At 40.9% G+C, this 15,021-nt stretch overlaps 1 pseudogene; it reads right to left on the bottom strand.

Moving 5' to 3' along the window:
• Window positions 1-14,425: 14,425 nt before the first annotated feature.
• Window positions 14,426-15,021, bottom strand: part of LOC123833238 — a 70,412-nt pseudogene continuing 69,816 nt past the window's right edge.

Genomic DNA, 15,021 nt, shown 5'->3' with positions numbered 1-15,021 from the left:
TGATTGGTTGAGGACAGAAATATTTGACAATCTGAATTAGGAAAACAATTAACTAATTAGACTGAGGTAAAGTATAACCATTGCCCAACATTTGTATTGTTATCAGGTTCAATGATAAATTATGATAAATGACACTGAAAACAATAGGTATAGTTTCTGCTCACCAGAGACTAATACAATCAGTTTTCCTAATTATCTCCTCACATTTTGCTAGCATATTCTTGGGCAAATGCCTTTTATCACTTTGCTTTACATTTAAACAACAGTTTCTCCCCAGCCTTGAGAGACATTTTTCTGAGACACATGTTGTGTTCATTAGTCATAGGGGAACCAATGTCTGAAATAAATGTATATGTACTCATAAACATTATTTATGGTTATGTACATGATAATAATGGTAAAGGTAATACAGAAAGTCATATGAGAGATATGTTTCTAACTCAGTAATATTCTAGCAGTAATAACAGGTGAGCACTGGTTTTCATGTTCTACCTCTTAGCTGTCAGAAAGTTTTGATATCTCCTTTCCTATATCTGTCAATGAACTCAAACTGCTTTTCCTCTTCATTGGGTTTGGGGACAAGGGGGGGCGGCGTAGAGCAAGACTGAAGAAATACAGTGATTGTGTTTTTTTCTGACTTCCTCAGTCTGGACCATACAACTGTCTACTGAATGGCAAGATAATAACACCATTTTCTAGGTCACCTGTCCTTTGGAGATGTCATCACACACAGGATTTATTACTTTATAACTTGAATACTTTTCAGCTATTAACATGGGAGAATTGCTGTCTGGAAACCCCATTCTGTGCAGGTGTAGTCTTGGATAGCCATGGCAGGTCCATTGGGAAGTGTGTTAAATATAATTCTTACCAGCAGAGTTGCTCTAGCTTAGTCTTGTCTTTGGTTTCAGTATCCAGTATGTAATGTACATCCTTTCTCCCAGGATCTCTGCATGTGCTCAGTCCATAGACATCTTTCTGGTGTGTGCTTTGGCACTCTGATGGACTGACAGCCTTTTCATGAACCCCATCCTCCTTGGCTGGGACCCTCGGCCTTACCACTCTACAGGTTCATCTCCTTACTTGAGTTGCATGTCATCCCAGTGATGAAGCAAGGGCATGGTCAACAGAGGCTGTAGACTTGACTGTTTTTGTCAATCAAGAAAGATATCATCTCTGTTCTACCCACTTTTTCCTGACACCCTAAACTGTGAACCAAGCCTTGTTTGAAAATTTTGTTCATCTGTTCCCCAGACATGTGCCATGTTAGGATTAAAAATTTTGAAAATTTACAACAGAGAAAGGGAAAACATTTAAAGTGGACCTCCTTCCCCCACAAAAGAGAAAGGATTTTAAATGGAGTTACAGAGGTCATTAGCCACAGTGAGCCAAGTCCAAGGGCAGCTGATGAGTGGAAAGGCACATGCTAAGGCAGGTGACCATGGTTTGGGTGGTAGGTAGTTGCCTTTTTTTTTTTTTGCTCACCCAGCATGCATTACCCCTTGTCTGCCCAATTACTCTTTGGATAAATGCTTTTTCCTCATTGTATACCTAGCCTGGGTGGGATGGTAAATTCGGTGCTTTACCTTATGTGAAGGGAGCCAGAGGAATCTCTGCATCTCCTTCCTCCCCTTCTCGATATCACCAGCTTTGCACACAGCAAAAGTCAAACTACAGAAACTCCATGGAGCTGCCTTTTCTTGATTTTTCAGAGCTGCGTTTTTCTGTCTGCTCTCCAGATTTGGGAGCTTTTCTAGATTTTTCTAATAAATATCCCTATGTTTCGTATAGCTAGAGTTCAGCTTTTGTTGCTGGAAATTGAAGAATGCGCAACCAGCAGCAAGGGGAAGTGGTGGGGAGCCATGCATTGCCTGGGAAGTGCTGTTGGCTGTCTGTTTTGTCCAAACCACTCTTTAACACCACAGTGTTATTATTTTCAACCTATGATTGCCTTAAGTTTAAAGTTCTAGTCCATGAATCAGGAAAACGTGTCCATATTTACTTTCTTTACGTCCTAAAGAATTTACAAAGGAAACATTTACAAAATAGGAATTCCTGTGGATGAAGACATCTCCGGGAGCCAGGTGACCTATAACATGTTGCCAGTTCTATGACATTCAGCATATAGTCATGTGCCTCATCCTTTAAACTTTACATTCATCAAAGTCATTAATGAAATTAATGACACAAGGCAGCCTCATTAGTTTTAATTCATTCTATGATGTGTAATAAAATGCAAAGAACATGTGAACTGTATCAGCCTGAATAGCTCTCAGTTGCTCTCATCACTAGTTTAAGTGAATGCTGCTTCTCATCTAACTCACAGGCTTTGCTTGCCATATAACTTAATTCATAATGTCCTTCCATTCCCAGAAGACTGTCATTGTTTAGTGACTTCTATAATCCACTGCTGGTAAAACAAAAGCTGTTTCTGTGGGGTTTGGTTTTGAAGTATTGAAGACCACGATCATCAGGTGGGGAAATGTCTCTGCAGCTTCGGAATCTTGGGCTGTCACACTGGGTAGTTTTAAGTGAACTTTAACTTTAATAATAAGAAAAACAAACAATGAATTTTTATTTTTGCTTATAGAATACTTTTTAATTTTTATTTTTGAAAATTTATTTTTTCCAGCTTTATTGAGTATAATTGACAAAATGGTATGTATTTAAAGTGTACAATCTGATCCTTTGACTTATATGTATATATTGTGAAATGATTTCCACAATGAAGTTAATTAACACATCCATTGTAGTTAACTTTTTTTTGTGATGAGGATGTAAAAAAAATAGCAAATTTCAAGTAGTCAGTACAGTACTGCTAACTACTAACTAAGTGGCTATGATGTATATGAGATCCCAAGAACTTATTCATCTTGTAACTTAAAGTTTGTACTCTGATTAATGTCTATCCATTCCCTCCATTCTCTGGCAACCACCCTTATACTCTCTGTTACTATGAGTTACTCTTTTTGTGTGTGTATGAAATGATTTTTCAAATTTTATCTTTTTGGAAAAATAATTTGTTTATCTTTGTGGAAACTGGCAAAAAGGAGTCATTTGAGGCTTTGCCTTTCTAAAAATAGACTTGTAAGGTCTCTACTTTTCACTTCCAGATTTATACCTGTGGTAGAAAAACGTGGACAGCCAGTCCTGTGGGGAGAGGATGCCAGCATGTATTAAGAACTTTGAGGGCAGAATGACTGACTTGGGCTAGGTAGTTGAGATGTCTTGAAAGTAGCAGATTGCTCTATTGATATGTGTGTTCCCTCCCTGGGCAGGGCTGCTGGTGAGGAATGGGGCTGGGAAATGAACCTTTAGTTGTGTCAAAAGTGATGATTCTCATTGTCACCACCAGAGGATGTTCTAGGCACGTTTTTCTGTCAGAGCGAAGCTCACAGTGACTAAATAGCCAGTCCTTCCAACGGAGGTAGAATGTCTGCTCTGAGAATGTGGAAAATCTCAATGTCAACAGCAGCTCATAAAATGGAAAAGAACATGATATTAGCTATGTGTTTAGGAAAGTCTGAGGCATTTAACCTAACTGTTCTTGAATCATTACTGTGATAATGACAAGCAAAGTTATTTCTGAAAAATCTGTCAGAGTTAGTCCTGGACTGCATGGTAAACAGAGAAAATAGCTAGGCTACCCATATTATAATTCTTTTTTGAGTTTTGGGAAAGCAGCCATTTTGGTTATTAGATTTTTAAAAATGACTGCAATTCTTGTAGCAAGACTAGAGTAGGAAGAGACACAGGAAAGAGAAAAAAGGAAATGTTTTCAGTGAATTTTAGTGTAGTGTTCTTTATATAGAGAAGGGGAAGGATAGGAAAATGTGCCTTTCAGTCACTTGAAAAAAGCTATAAAATACTATCAAAAGAATACTAAAAGTGCCTGTTGTAGATAAGACTTTAAAAACTGTTATCTTATATCAAGGTATGCTGTCAAATGTCAGACACTACTTAGAGGTCGAATCTTGTGTCAGCACACAAGGGTGTTTAGTTAAACTAAAAAGCAACCAGTTTCCATCAGTTTACCTCATTACATAGATTATATCCTTTCTGCATGGTGCAAGAGCACTTGAAAAATGTAACACTTATTAAAATGAGTAAATGTAATATGTTGTTAAAGGTATATAATTTGTGTGCATGTGTACATACGTACAATGAAAAGCACAATTTTTTTTTAGATTTATGGATTTTCAAATTGAAGTATAATTGACATACAATATTGTGTAAATTAAGATGTAGATTTGATACATTTAAGTGTGGCAGTATGATTGCCATATTAGTATTAGCCAGCACTGCTCTGGTGTCATGTAACTATCATTTCTTTCTTGTGGTGGGAACATGTAAGCCCTAGTATTTTAGGAACATTCAAGTATGTGATGTAGAATTATTGTCTATGTCACTGTATTGTGCACTAGATCTCTGGGACTCATTTTTCTACTCTTTGCAAATTTGTACCCTTGCAAACAACACCTCTCCAATTCCCCCACTTTCCAGCCCCTGGTTCCTTCCATGCTACTCTGTTTTTATGTGTTTGATGTTTTTAGGTTCCACATATAAGTGATATCATACAGCATTTGTCTTTCTCTGTCTGACTTATCTTAGTTAACATTATGCCCTTAATGTCCATCCATGTTGTGGCAAATGGCAAGATTTCCATCTTTCTCAGGGCTGACTATTTCATTGTGTATATATAGAGTCATCTTCTTATCCAGTCATCTGCTGATGACATTTAGATTGTTTCTATATCTTGGCTATTGTGAATAATGCCACAATAAACATGGGGGTGCATATATCTCTTTGATATCCTGTTTTCATTTTCTTTGGTTACATATAAGGGCATGTGCTTCAATATAATACATATATTGCTTTTAGAGTTTCAAGTGGAATCTTTTATTCACATGTTAGATATATTTTTGTAATATGTATTTAAAAGGGTATTCTCTGATTTAATAAAAATGTAATTTAAATTTATTTATTTATTTTTGTGATAAGTTAATGGGAGAGCTATCCTTTTAATAGATTTTTAAGTGCACAGTACAGGATTGTTATGTATAGGCACAATATTGTACAATCTTTAAAGTTTATCTAACTAAAATTTATGCCCATTGATTAGTAGCTCAATATCCTCCTCTCCTCATATCCTGGCAACCACCTTTCTAGTCTCTGTTTCTGCGAGTTTGACTATTTTACATATCTAATGTAACTGTACTTGAACAAGAGTAAAAATAAAAAAAAATAAGTGGAATCATACAGTATTTGTCCTGTGCTTATTCACTTAACATAATGTCCTCAAAGTTCACCTGTCTCACATAAGGCAGTATTCCCTCCATTTTTTTTAACCTTATAAACAATGTTTTTTCTCTTTCTATCACCATTTATTTCCCCTTTAGTTTCTTCTACAATCCTCAACCCCCTTTCCCTCTGGTAATCGGCATACCATTTTCTTTTCTGTCTATGAGGGTTTTTGTTTGTTTGTTTGTTTAACCCGTTTGTCTTTTTCACTCAGCTCACCAACTCCACTCCCACTCTGATAGCAATCAGTCTGTTCTCTGTCTCTATGGGTCTGTTTCTATTGTGTTTATTAGTTTATTTTGTTTGTTAGATTCCACATACAAGTGAAATTTTATGGTGCTTGTCTTTCTCTGACTGGTTTACTTAGCATAATACTCTCTAGGTTCATCCATGCTATCTCAAAGGGTAAGGTTTCCTTCCTTTTATTACTTGCATTACTTGGATTACTTGGCTTACATCCAAGTAATATTCCATTATGTAAATGTACCACGACTTTTTTATCTACTCATCTCCTGATAGGCACAGGGCTGCTTTCAAATCTTGGCTATTGCAGATAATGCTGCAATGAACATAGGGGTGCATATATTCTTTCAAATCAGTGTTTTGAGTTCCTTCAGATATATTTCCAGAGGTGGAATCACTGGGTCATAAGTTATCACTGGGTCAAATCAGTGTTTGAGTTCCTTCAGATATATTTCCAGAGGTGGAATCACTGGGTCATAAGTTACATTTTTTATTTTTTGAGGTAACTCTGTACTGTTTTCCACAGTGGTGGATCCGTTTACTTTTCCACAAACAGTGCATGTATGTTCCCCTTCCTGCACATCTTCACCAACATTTATTGTTTGTTGATTTACTGATGATAGCCATTCTGACAGGTGTGATGTGATACCTAATCATCTTTTCATTTGTTTATTGGTCATCTGTTATGTCCTCTTTGGAGAAGTGTCTCTTCAAGTCCTTTGACCATTTTTAAATTGGATCATTTGTTTCTTTGGCACAGAGTTGCATAAGTTCTTTATAAATTTTGGATACTAACTCCTTATCAGATGTATCATTGGCAAACACGTACTTCCATTCAATGGGTTGTCTTTTTATGTGGTTGATGCTTTCCTTCACCGTGCAAAACCTTTTTAGTTTGGTGTGGTCTCATTTGTTTATTTTTTCTTTTGTTTCCCCTGCCCAAGGTGATATATTAGAAAAAATATTGCTATGAGAAATGTCTGGATTTTGCAGCCTATGTTTTCTTCTAGGGTTTTTATGATTTTGAGTCTAACATTTAAGTCTTTAATCCATCTTGAGTTTATTCTTGTGCATGGTATAAAGAGGAGGTCTAGTTGTTTGTGTGTGTTTTTGTGTGTATCTGTCCAATTTTCCCAACACCATTTATTGAATAGACTATCTTTACTCCATTGTATGTTCTTGCCTCCTTTGTCAAATATTAATTGAGCATAAAAGCATGGGTTCATTTCTGGACTCTATGTCCTGTTCCATTGATCTATGTGTCTGTTTTTACATCAGTACCATGTTGTTTTGATTACTCTGGCCTTCTAGTATAGTTTGATGTCAGGTAGCATGATTACTCCAAATTTGATCTTTCTCAAGATTGTGGTTGCTATTCGAGGTCTTCTGTGGTTCCATATAAATTTTTGGAATATTTGGTCTAGTTCTGTGAAATATGCTGTTGGTACCTTGGTAGGAATTGCATTCAGTCTATAGATTGCTTTAGGTAGTATGGATATTTTAATGATGTTAATTCATTTAATCTGTGAACACTGTGAGTGTTTCCACTTATTTGTATCTTCTTCAGTTTCTTTCTTTAGTATCTTATAATTTTCTGGGTACAGGTCTTTACTTCCTTGGTTAAATTTATTCTTAGATATTTTATTTTATTTTATTTTTTATGCCATTTTAAATGAGATTGATTTCTTAGTTTCCCTTTTTGATAGTTTCTTATTGATGTATAAAAATGCAACTGATTCTTGGTAATTTATTTTTTATCCTGCTACTTTACTGAACTCATTTAACAGTTCTAGTATGGTGGAATCTATTATGGTGGAATCTTTAGAGTTCTCTATTACACTATAATGCCATCTGCAAATAATGATAGTTTTACTTCTTCCTTTCCAGTTTGGATGCTTTTTTTCTTCTTCTTGTCTGATTGCAGCACAATGTTGAGTAGGAGTGGAAAAAAACAGACATCCCTGTCTTGTTCCTGATCTTAAGGAAAGTACTTTAGTTTTTGCCCATTGATTATGATGTTGGCTGTGGGTTTCTCAAATATGGTTTTTATTAGGTTGAGGTATGTTCCCTCAATTTCCACTTGGCTCAGAGTTTTTATCTCAAATGGGTGCTGGATTTTATCAAATGCTTCTTCTGCATCTATTGATATGGTCTTGTGATTTTCATCCTTCATTTTGAATATGTGGTATATCATATTTATTGCTAAGTGGATATTATACCAACCTTGAATCCCTGGATAATTCCCACTTGTTCATGGTGTATGGTCTTTTTAATGTAGTGCTGGACCAGGTTTGCTTCTATCTTGTTGGGGGATTTCAGCATCTATAATCATCAGGAATATTGACCTATAATTTTCTTCCTTTTTAGTTTCTTTATCTGGTTTTGAAATTAGGACAATGCTGGCTTCATAAATTTTCTGGAATAGTTTAAGAAGGAGAGGTGTTGATTACTCCTTGAATGTCTGGTAAAAGTCACCTGTGAAGACATCCGGTCCCACACTTTTGTTTTTTGGGAATTTTTGGATTACTGCTTCAATTTCACTAGTTGTAATTTGTCTTTTCAGATTCTCTGATTCTTCCTGATTCAGTTTTGGAAGATTGTATGTTTCTTGGAATTTACCCATTTCATCCATACTGTCCAATTTGTTGGCATATAGTTGTTTGCAATATTTTCTTACAATGCCTTGTATTTCCTTGCTGTCCGTTGTCATTTCTCCTCTTTCATTTCTGACTTTTTTTGGGGGAGGTTCCTCTCTTTTTCTTCTTGATGAGTCTGATTAAAGGTTTATCAATCTTGTTTACTTTTTCAAGGAAGAAGCTCCTGGTTTCACTGGTTTTTTAAATTGCTTTTTTAGACTGTTTTTTTTTTTGATGCTCTGATCTTTATTATTTTCTTCTACTTACTTTTGGTTTTGTTTGTTTGTATTGCAAGTTCCTTTAATGTAAAGTTAGATTGTTTATTTGAGATGTTTCTTGTTTCTTGAGATAGGCCTGTATGCTATGAATTTCCCTCTTAGGGCTGCATTCACTGTATCCCACATATTTTTGGTTTTATATTCTCATTTTCACTTGTTTCAATATATTATTGATTTCTTCCTTGATCTTATCATCAATCCATTTATTGTTTAGTAACATGTTATTTAGCTTCCATGTCTTTGTGTGTTTTTCAGGTTTTTTTCTTGTGATTGACTTCTAGTTTCATAGCATTATAGTCAGAGAAGATGCTTGATATGATTTCAATCTTCTTAAATTTATTTAAAGCTGTTTTGTGTACTAAGATATGGTCTATCCTAGAAAATGTCCTCTATGCACTTGAAAAGAATGTATATTCTGCTGCTTTGGGGTGAAATACTCTGAAGATATCTGCCTCGGCCCGCGAGGCAGTCAACGGGGTCCGCCGATATACCTGCAACGGATGAAAAGGGATGGGACAGGAGGCGCGAAAGAACGACAGCAAGACAAAGGATTCTGATCAAGCTGCAAATTTTATTTCAAAATGGAGGGAGTTATATAGAGGAGGGTAGAGGAAGGCAGATAGGGGAAGTAGCTCTGGTTGGTAGCTTTGGGGCGTGCTCTTAACTGGGATAGGCTAGGGGGCGCATGATAGGTGCATGATCAAGGCACTGATTGGTGTGCCGCCCGTGTGCTCAGGCTAGGCACCTACAATGTTTCTAATCGCAGATATCCTGTTGTGCAGGAAACTTCTGACCACAGATGTCCTGTAATGTACGCGCAATTTCCATCTCTGGCTGCATCAGCCTGCTTTAGGCTTATCCCTGCCCCCAACATCTCCTCCCTTTTTGTATTTTTAAGGCGAGGAGTGGACATTAACCAGCTAGGGGAGGCAGTGGTCTGGCTCCTCCTGAGCTCGCCCTGAGCTCCGAGGTACCTTTTGCGGAGGAGAGGATTTGGGTACTGACCTCTATGCAAGCCGACGTGCCTCTCAGGAGACTTGGCAGGGCCACCTTCGGGCAGCTTCTCCTTGCGATGCTTTGCTCTGCACCTAGCGGTGTCCATTACAATTTGCATGTAAAGTATAATGCCAAGGGTTATACTGTTCTCATAAGAGGTGGGGGGGGTGCAAGGCTTATGCGCGAGGACATTCTTGGAGAAAACGCTGCGAGTCAGTGCCAGGTTCATTCATTTCTAGCTGATGATAATGTATCTGGATAGATTTGCCAAGAAGGGAGTTAAGTTGGTCTCGGATGAGGTTTGTGGTGCGCCTGAGAACCCAGGGAGCAAAGGTCAGGAAGAGAATGATAGCTATTAAAGGCCCGAGGAGAGGGAGAAGAAAGGGGAGTAGTCCGTTGAAGGCTGTAAGGAAAGGGCTTTCAGTTAGAGCTTTTCGTCGTCTTTTCCAGATCTTCTTGAAGGGTTTTGATCTTGTCCCGGACGATGCCTGACTTGTTGGCATAAAAGCAGCATCGCTCCTGTAAAGCTAAACAAATGCCTCCCTGCTCTGCTGTGAGTAAGTCTAGGCCTCGTCTATTCTGGAGGACTACCTCCGCTAGGGGAGTCTAGTTGGTCTTGAATGTCAGTAATAGTACTGGATAAGGCTTGGACATCATCGACAAGTTGTTTGGAAAGTTTTGTATAGGAGTGAACTGCAACTCCTAATCCTGCAGTTCCGGTAGCTACCGCTCCAGAAACTCCTAGACCAACAAGCAGGGGAATAATAGCTAAGGCTCTTTTGTGTCGTCCCTGCGAAGTGGTCAAAAGCAGGAACGGGACGGGTTCATCCCCTGGGATAATGTCTATGTCAGGTAGTAAGGCAGCTAGGGCACATAGCCCTGTCCAATTGGCGGGCAGGGCGGTGAAAGCTAGATTATTGCCACAAACGAATGCTCATCCTGGACCAGGGCAGAGGGATGTGCTGTAATTAAGCGTGTGGCTACAATTGGTAAAGCTAGCGAAACCAACAGAAATATCAAAAGAATTATTTTGTAATTTCTTATAGATGCAGGGGGAGGAGTAAAAAAGCATAGGCTGAACTCTAAAGGGTATGCTGAGGGTGCAATTTTGTTCGGTGATATTCAGGGCTGATATGTTGGTGGGGACAGCTAGAGGCATGGGGGCGCCTTGGCTTAAGCATAGCCAGCAATCTTGGGCTAGTGTAGGGTTGGAAATATTTAGTGCCCGATGGGTGGCTGTAGGAATTGGAGCTGCTTTGGTGAGTTTAGAAAAGATGAACTGATGAGTTTTAGCAAATTGAACGAGGGGATCACTAGGGTAGTGATTATCAAGATTCCCTGTAAAGGAGGATAATGCTATAGCCCACTCATCAGAAGTTTGTAGAAGCCAGTTTGTTTGGTCATGTGAGTAGGGAGTAATTATTGAATCAGGGTCTTTACCAAATAGTTGGCGGCTGGTGGATCGCCCCTTAATAATTAGAGTGGCAAGAAGGGAGGGATAAGTAAGTAATACTCGTGAGGGAGAGGCTGGTAGGTGGACCCAAAGAAGGGGATGGCCATTTTTTGTAAGATTTGTGGTCTTTGACTGCCAGAAAACTCCAGTTGGTGTATGGGCTGTAGGGAGTAATATGAATACTAGAGGCAGATTATAGGAAATCTGTCGAGAGCTTTGTCGTTGTATGGCTTTGTTGATAATGGTTAAGGAATGTTCTGCCTCGGGGGTTAAGGCTCGCGGAGACAAAGGATCTGAGTCTCCTTTCAGAATGTTATTGAGTGGGAGGAGTGCTTCTGTGGGCAGCTTTAAGTATGGCCGGAGCCATTGAATGTCTCCAAGAAGTTTTTGAAAATCATTGAGTGTTTTTAAATTATCAGTTCTGAGGGATATGTGGGGGGTAAGTACTTGTTGATGACATAATTCAAACCCTAGATAGGAATACGGATCAGATGTTTGTACCTTGTCAGGGGCGACTTGTAGTCCCCGGTCAGCAAGGCATGTGATCATATGGACGTGACAGGCTTTAGCAGTATCTCCGTCAGGGCAGGCTAGAAGGATATCGTCCATATAATGGAGGATATAGGCCTGGGGCCATTGCTTTCTGACTGGGGCGATGGCAGCTGCAACGAACTTTTTGACACAAGGTGGGGCTGTTGGCCATGCCCTGTGGTAGTACCTTCCAATGGTAACGAGGCATAGGGCTTTGGAAATTGGTTTGAGGGACACTGAAGGCGAAGTAAGGTCTGTCTTCAGGGTGGAGGGGAATGGTAAAAAAGCAGTCTTTTAAATCTATGACAATTTTGTAATAATTGGCAGGAATGGCAACAGGTGACGGGAGACCAGGCTGTAGGGCTCCCATGGGGACCATTATTTTATTGATGGCTCTAAGATCTTGTAGAAGACGCCATTTTCCAGATTTCTTTTTGATGATAAAAATAGGGGTATTCCAAGGGGAATTAGAAGGCTCAATGTGCCCCGCTGCAAGTTGTTCCTGCACTAACGTAATAGCAGCGAGGGTCTTTTCTAGAGTAAGGGGCCATTGATCAACCCCTACAGGTTCAGTGGATTTCCATACTATTTTATCTGCATGGGGTGCAGGACTGTCGATGGCCGCTAGGGTAAATTTTGGGTATATCCCAGACCTGTTTTATCAGACTTTGGATTGATGGAGATGGGTTGAGTAATACCTTGATGGTTTTTCCCTAGTCCTTGGCCGGGTACGAATCCTTGATTTAGCATTTGAGTTATAGCAACGATATTGGGGCTATATAAGACTACTTTCATTTGGGCGAGAATATCTCTCCCCCATAGATTAACGGGCAAGTTAGGTAGTACATATGGGGTCACGAAGCCCTGGTTTCCTTCATTGTCTTCCCATTTAAGGGTTTTAGAGCTTTGTTGTGGATTGGTAGACTGTCCTATGCCACGCAAATGTGTGGCAGCTATGGTTAGGGGCCAATTTCGAGGCCATTGAGACTCAGAAATAATAGTGGCATCGGCACCAGTGTCAACAATACCTGAAAAGGCTTTGCCATTAATTCGGAGTTTGAGTAAGGGACGGCTCTCGGCAACTTGTTGTATCCAATATGCGTCTGAAGAACCGGGGGGGCTTGACCCTCGAAAGGGTTTTTGAAAATTGGAATTAAGATGTTGAAGGGGGAGAATGATTATTTGGGCTAATCTTGTTTCTTTGGGGATGGTAATTAAATCTGAAGTGGTGGAAAGGATAATTTGGATTTGTCCTTCAAAATCATTATCTATAATGCCAGGGAGGACTTGTATCCCTTGTAGGGTGGAACTGACTCGGCCGAAGATAAGCCCAAAAGTATTAGGCGGTAGGGGCCCGAAAATGCCGGTAGGGACTATTAGGGGACTATTGTCTGAAGTTAGTACTGTGTCGGTGGCGGCACAGAGGTCCAATCCTGCGCTGCCTGTTGTGGCCCTCCACAGGTCTGTGACGTAGCGGCGTGATTAATTACCGGGAGGGCAGGGATCTGTGGGTGGAGTGATCGGAGAGTGAACTGTGTAGCCCCGGAGTTCACACCCGGTATGGGGGCCCTGGGGCCGGGCCCTGTTGGAGTTTCCCTGCTGCGGGGGAATGGGCTGTCCATAAATGTCTGTCTTAGATCTGCATTCGGAGGACCAGTGAAAACCCTTCTTACAGCGAGGGCATTTCGTGGCAGGGGCTCCTGGACTATTAGTACTAGGCCCTTGTTGGGTTTTGGATCTGAATTTGAGTCTGATTTTGGCTCTTCTGGGGGGCAGGCTCGGGAAAAATGTCCAGGTTGGTTACAGTTGTAACAAAGGCGATTAGGGGGGCGCGCCGGCTGTGGGGGCATAAAATTTTGTAAGGCGGCACCAATGGCAAGTCCGAAAACATGGGCAGAGCCGATGCCGGAGCAGAGGCGAACATAGTCACAGAGCTCTCCTTGGCGATAGGGGCGGATGGCATTTTGGCAGGCGGGGTTGGCATTTTCATAAGCTAGGTGTTTGACGAAAGCGTTTTCACTTTCGCCCGCGCCAAAGAGCCTCTCAGCTAATTCTTGTAAATGACTTATGAAATCACTGTATGGCTCTGTCTGGGCCCTGTCTTATTTTTTGCAAGAGAGGTGGTTGCGGTGCCCTTTTGTGGAAGGCGCCTCCATGCTTTAAGACCCGCGGACTGGATCTGGGTTAGAAGTCCAGGGGGAAATTGAGCTTGCTTTTCATTGCTATGATAGGGGGCAGAGCCAAGAAACTTGAGAATGGTCCAATTTTTAGAGGAGGATTTTCGCATATTGCGCTGAACAAACTGTTTAGCGGTGTCTTCATATTCCCTTTTCCAAAGAATAAAGTCACCTCCACTTAGCGCTGCCTTCGCTAGAAAGAACCAATCATTGGGCGTGAGCCAGCGCTCGCTAAGATTTTCAATTAGGGCGAGGGAAAAGGGAGCTGTGGGCCTGTAGTGAGTTACAGCAGATTTGACCTTTTCTAATATTTTAAGGCTAAGTTTCTTGTATGTGTGGGAATAAGTTTGGGTGGCCGCAGTATCTCTTGTACTGGGCTCTGTTTCGTCTATATCAGAAGGGGAGCTGTCAGAGTCCTCGGGGTTGTCGCTATCAGGAAGGGGGGTAGCTGCAGCCGCAGCTGAACTATCTACGTTCTCGGTCCTATCTGGGCGAGTCTGGGATCTAGTAACAGGGAATGCTAAAATCTCGTGGGGAGGGCGACTGATCGTAAGAACGGAGAGCTCATTGGCAATGGTTTTAACATCTTGGATGAAAGTGAGGGTTTCCTGAAGGAGAGGTCTTGGAAACGGCATAAACGCGGGGGGAGATGTTGCAGACACCACATTCACTCCGCTTCCACCGCCCATCCCCGGTGAAATGGCGGACGCGCCATGCGCTGAAGGCAAAATGGCGGCGGCGGGTGCGTGAGAGGTACTATAAGGAGGCGGTTTGAATGGCGGAAGGACTGCCACCACGAGTGGTGGCCAGTCAGGATTCTTGTAGCGAGCGGCCTCGTCCCTCTAATTCTGCCTGTTCAGAGGGGTCTAACTGGTCGCCGGGGTCCTGGGAATTGGGGGGTGGAGCAGAGGAATAGAACTCCTGAAGGGGAGGGTACAGAGAAGGGACTTGAGGGTCTGTATCTATCTGGATGGAGACAGAAGGGCAATTTGAAGGCGCTCGTGAGGGGGGTCGCGAAAGCGAGTCAGCATGAGCGCCGGGGAGGCCGTGAACTGAGGGGGCCTTTGAGGGGGCCGGGGAGTGACTGCGGAGAATTTCTTGCCCTTCTTTACAAAGGCGCTGTATATCGGGGGAGTTGTTATGGTTTTTAAGGATGTCTGTTATGAGGTTATAATAATTAAAGGCAGTTACGGGGACAGTCTCGGGACCAAAAACTTTATAATAGTCATTTAGACAGTCGCCTACACGGTGCCAGACGCGGGAGTCAATGCTACCCTCCTGAGGAAACCATGGGCAGATTTTAAAAATGAAAGTGAAAAAGGAATTTAAATCTTTTTTACGAACCCTTATCTTGCGCACCTTGAGAGACTCTTTTAACTGACTAACGAATAAATCACGTTGTGAAC

The sequence above is a fragment of the Phyllostomus hastatus genome, unplaced genomic scaffold, assembly GCF_019186645.2.
Source record: "Phyllostomus hastatus isolate PE091 unplaced genomic scaffold, TTU_PhHast_1.1 phas_scaffold_21, whole genome shotgun sequence".
NCBI lineage: Eukaryota > Metazoa > Chordata > Mammalia > Chiroptera > Phyllostomidae > Phyllostomus > Phyllostomus hastatus.
Note: the sequence above shows the minus strand (reverse complement) of the source record. Positions and strands in the feature narration are given on the sequence as shown.